Below are 6,043 nucleotides of genomic sequence, written 5' to 3'. Positions count from 1 at the left end.
TTTTTTGGTTTTGAAAAGTGGCAACCTTTATTTTTTGAGTTTATTGATTTTTTTTATTTATATAAACAAAAAACAATGTTTTTCAAAAAAGATTTAATATATTTTCACCTCAACTCACTAGAAACTTACTGCAGACATTTGAAGAAAAACAAAAGCTTTTTTATCTAAAAATAATTAACTTTAGAAAACTACCTAAGTGATTAATTAGACTTCTGTAAAAAACCAATCTTAGAAAATCAATTATTTTTTTAGATAAGTGTAAAATAGTAATAGAAGATTAATATATATATATATATATATATATAATATTTTAAGTATAGTATTGTTTTAAATGAATTGTTTTGTGATTTATGTTGAAAATAAAAAAAAAAAAACAAACTAAATTGGCAATAAATTTTTAAATTTTAAATAGAATCATGGATATTTAAATACCTTTAAAGAAAGAATTCTTGTAAAAATGTCTATTATGATTAACTTTATAAAGCTGCATTTGATTACTTACAACATTAGTATAAAGTCTAGCAATTTTCGAGTGTTCGTTCTTCCTACTTTTTGTATCACTGTATTCTGTAGTAGTAACTCTACATAGTTACGAGCTTTGGCCCTCAAAATGCTTAGTTACGAAACAGAAAAATATATCTTTAATAAACTATTCCTTTTGAATAGTACATATCCAAGAATGTTTAAATTTAATTATAAGTTAGAACAACTTGTTAGCTGGTTTATTACATACAGTAACCTCTCGCTTATTTACGCACATTGTGTCAGTAGAAAAAGTGCGTAAAGATATGAGAGATCGTAAAGATACGAGAGGTACCAAATATCTTACTGTATTGGCTGTTTTTTGATATTTGTTTACTTTATTTATAAATATGAAAATAAAACTATACATATATTAAAAAGTAATATTTAAACTTATAAAAAATAATAGTATTTGTAGAAAAATTTTACTTATTTAATAATAGGTATATTTTACCTTTATCTTTATTTATATGTGACTTATTTGATACTTAACATTTGTATTCTATTTTACTTAGTAAATTCAATTTATAATTAAGCATTTGTTTTAAATTAAGATATGGTGTTTGCAAGAAGGTTGTATTATGTGTTTGTGATTTAAAGTCTCATTATTTCATTATACTTTCATTATTTAACACAGTCATATTTCTTTCAGAATATTTATTTAATCTCTTGTTGTTAACAAAATTTCTTATATATAGAGGTATAACTAAATGTTTATTAAGTAGTCAAGGAACATAAGTTTACTATGTCTAAATATTTTGAGTGGTGAGTTAGCATTTAATGATATTTTTTAAATTAATATTAAAAAATAAACCTAATTTGTGCAATATTTAAAAAATTAAAAATTAAAAAATCAACTATTTGCTTTAACGATTTGTAATTAAACATAGTTCGTACCGTTTTTTTACAATTTTTTTTTTTTTTTTCATGTAGATTTAAATATTAGTTCATACAAAAAAAATATTTTTTTTAGTTTACTTGAATCTTTACTAGATTCTCTTATAAAATCATATACAGTTAGTTTTAATTATTTTTTCTTTCAATTGTTTATAACGCTTTTTATTTTTATTTTCTTGATGATTAACTGTATGAATATAAAAACAAACAATTAGAAAAATTAAAAAGAAATTATATTTACTTATATTATCAATAAAAAACATATTCTTAAGAAAGTAAAACATTTTATAATGCTAACAGAAAGTAATAATACTTTAATTTTAAATAGAATTCAGCTTAAAAAGCTCATTGATTTGCTTTTAGTAAGCCTGTGTTAAAATTAAATTGATTTTAATTCAGTTTGTATGCAATAACTTTGTAAAAAAGTTCTTAATTTAAAAATCAACGCAATTTTGCTTTAGCTTAGTTAAAATGTAAAGAAACTTACAAGTACTCGTTTAAAGTTCAAAAGTACTCCACAGTGTTTCATGGAGCGCATCGTAAAACGCTTGAGGCGATTTTATTTCTAAAGTTGTGTGATGCAGCTAAAAAAAGTTTGTTAACAGTTAATAAATAGTTATAATAAAAAAAGTAAAACTGTTTAAAATGAGACTTTTATAACTTTAAAATTATATAAAAAAAATTAGTTTATTTATTGCGCTTTGAACAGTTTTTAATACGAAAATTTCTTTCTTTTTTTAAACTTATATAAAAGAAAAATTCCTTTTGAGTTTTTTAAAAATCAGTTTACGTTTGAAATAATCAGTTTTTTAATTAAACCTATCATAAAGTAATCAACTAATTAAAGTATATTATACGATTTAATCAAAAATGGCTAAAATAACAACTTAAAGACATTTACTAAAAATGAAAGAAAATGTTAATATACTTGCTAGCCAGGTGAATATTTTTAATTTAGGTTTAAATTGAAATAAAACTCAAAAAAAATATTTTAATTTTATAAATACGGTAGCAGTTGTAACTGGTACACACTTTAAATTAGTTTAAAAATGCGTACTCAATAGAAAGTTCATCTTTACTAAATATTACAAAACTAAGATTGCTGTACTTAGTACACTATGATTTACAAAAGGATTAGTACAATGCGTCTGTAACAAAAAAATTTTAGAATTTTATTTTTAGTTGCTTTTATTGTGGTTCACACAAATTATTACTTGAAAAAAGTACTTAAGTAAACTTTTAAAGGCTTATAAAGTGTATTAAAAATCACAAAACTTATTTATTAACTCTTGCTTAATAATTTTGGAAATCTTCTAATGAATTTTATAATAGGTAACCTAAAATTATATTTGTGTAGTTACAAACTATTGTTTATAACTGTACAAACAAGCATAAAACGGTGCTAACTTTTAAAAGCTTTTAATCTTTTTAAACTTAAATGTTATACTTAAATTAAAATTGAAACAATCTTTGAAACACTTAAAAAAAACTATTCTCCTTTACTAAATTGTGAACACAATGTTTTTTTTTAATAAATAAAAAATAAATAAAAATAATAAAAATTTAAAACTACCATTGCTTATTTAGTTACTATCTGACAAAAATTGTGAAATTTAGTAAATTGTTTTTAAAATGTTAAATAATTAACTTGAATTAATCACTGAATAAAATTTATTTTTCATTTTTTTTTAATACAACTTGATGTTATAACTTACCTTAAAAAAAAATATTAAGTTTTTATTTTTGTAAGGCAGAAATAAGTTGAAAAACTTGTAAATATTGTAGTAAATTTGTTTAATAAGTCTAATAAAATGCTATAATGTAAAATCTAGTTTGGTTAAGAAAAACCCGAAAGAAAATTAAAGCATACATATAAAGTAAAAACAAGAGAATACTAGAGATTATTTTTTAAATAATGTGATAAGTCGATTTCTTATAAGGATTTCAGAAAATTTATTATTTATACCGCATTTAAAATTGAATGATGTTTTTCATTTAAGCGACGTCTCATACGTATTAAATACTGAAAAACACTTTGCAACATATATTAAACTAAAATTGAGTTTTCAATAAAATTTCGTTATACTACGGTTTTTTTAATTAAGCTTTATTATTATCACGGTATACTAAACAAAAAATAAAAATAAAAATGTCTTTTTTGTTTCATATTAATTAAATTAAACTGATTAAACTGTTAATCAAACGAAAAGCAAACATACTAGTACTAATGTACACTATAATTAACGGATGCTTACTAAAAAACAACTATAAAAAAAATATTTTAGTGTTGCGAAAAATTATAAAAACATACCAAGTCAATAATCAAAACTTTTAAAATTAGAACATACTTCACGTAATTAACTTTGAAAAACTAAATGTAAAAAACTTTGTTTAGAATAAAAAAGTTTAATATAATTTTTTTCTTGGAACTAACAAAACTTAAACGAAATACATTTTAAAAAAAGTTACAAAACTAAATCAACCTGTGTATAACAATAATTTTGATCATGAATTTTAAAAAATGTTTACTTAGTTAAAAAAATGTAGATAACCGAAATTTGATTTTATTTTAATTTTTCCTATATACTAATTAAAGCCAATTTTTCTAAAACATTTATTTAAAAACAATTTAGTTTTAAATATTAACATTTTTAAGCACTATCTAAATTTAAAAACAAACTTTGCGTTAAAAAGTTTTGCTTACGTAGTAATTCAAAAACAACAAACATTCGCTAAAGTTTTAAGTATACTACAATAACAACTTTTAGCGAAATCGAACTATCTTTGGATTGCTTTACCAATTTCTTGAATTTTAAAAGTTGTATTAAGTACAACTAAAGTAATAATAATAAAAAAATGTGCATACAACTTTGTAAATTTTTTTAACAAGATTGAAAAAATTATGCTGTTTAAAAGAGTAATTAAAAATAATTTTAATTTTTTTAACTTGAAGTTTTTAGATTTAATGTTTTTTTAACGGAGCAGTTTCAATTTAATAATATATTTACTAATCATCTCATTAATTTTGTACAGCTACAAATATTTTTAGAAATCATTGAGTTAAGACTTTTAAGATTACTACATACAAACATTAAATGTTACAAAATTATTAGTTTTTCAATAAAAATTTATAATTTGCTGTAATATCATAGTAATATTTAACAACGTATAACAAAAAAAAACTTATTTTATAATTATCTAATTGATAAAAGCTATGAGGTTTTTGATTTTAACAGTTTAAAACTCTTATTTTTTATTTATAAAAATCTATTTAAAATTTTATAGTAACATAAAACTTAAAGTAAAAAAACGAACTTAAAATGAAAAAATCAAAAACGTAAGAAGTTGCAGCTTTTAATGATAGCCTCGTATTAACGTACAGTGCAAAACCCACAAACAGTATTTTGTAGTTTTATATATAAATATCTCAGTTTTACAACTTTATTTTTTCTGCAACTCTAGTTGCATTTCTGGTTTATAAAGCTGCGAAACACAGCTAAATTGATTTTTGTTAATGTTTGAAAATAACTAATTTGTAAAGGTAAAGCTGTATTAAGTATGCATGATATTTTATTATGTTTAAAGATTTACATAAAGAAATAGTTCATTGTTGTTTTGTTGAACGTATTGTATAATTTAAACACAAAAAGTTTGACTTGATTTTAAATTGAGTATACAAATATTTGTATTTAAATTTTCAATACCAAGTTTGCAAACTACTATGTAAAAACTACTAGATTATAGAGGATGTAGTGAGATTACCTTAGAAGTTAAAAAAAATAACTAACATACATAAATAAAATCAGATTAAATAAGTAAGTAACAAGTAAAAAAAATAACTGAAGAAATGTTTAAATGGTGATTATAAATTACACAAATGTATCTTTTAGCTAAAATATTTAAAAAGGCTCAGTGCTTAAACAAAACTTCTAAGTGCAATTTTGTTTTTATTTATTTCTATAAATAGTTCTTATATTGTTATTAAAACAAAGATTAAATATAATTTATTATTTAATATATGTTTTACTTGTTGTTTTTTCTTTGTAAAAGGTGTTTACACCATTCGTAGCTGTAATAAAAGTATAAAAAACATAAGTTTAAAGTTTTTCTAGTGAAACTAAATGTTATAAACACACTATTGTAAAAAATATAATATCATAAGTTTTTAATAATCCATTTTTGTATTAAACCAATAAAGTTTTTTAAATGAAAAATTTTTGCATTTATTAATTTTTTCTAAAAACTGTTTTTATCGGTTTTTTCAAACTTCTGTTTTTAATTAGAATTAGTATTCTCTTTAAGTGTATTAAGTTACTGAATTTTTTTATTATAATGACAACATCAAAAAACCCTTTCTTCAGACAAGAAAGCATAAAAATTTAAACATAAAAAGGAAAATACAACTTACATGTAGTATGTTACAGAAAATAAACATTTTGATATTTCACGTAGACAAACAAAATGTTTTCGATCTTACACAAACTAATTTAAATCTGGCGTTTTTCATTTAGTTTACTACAAGAATGTTATTGTTTAAACTCTTATTTTTAAATTTTATAAACTAGTTCTATTTGGAGATAGATTATAGACAAAAGACAAAGTATTGTTATAAAAGGTAAAAACA

This window comes from Thalia democratica, chromosome 3 (assembly GCF_965202585.1).
Source record: "Thalia democratica chromosome 3, ktThaDemo2.hap1.1, whole genome shotgun sequence".
NCBI classification, from domain to species: domain Eukaryota; kingdom Metazoa; phylum Chordata; class Thaliacea; order Salpida; family Salpidae; genus Thalia; species Thalia democratica.
The sequence above is the reverse complement of the archived record's forward strand: the minus strand, read 5'-3'. Positions refer to the sequence as shown.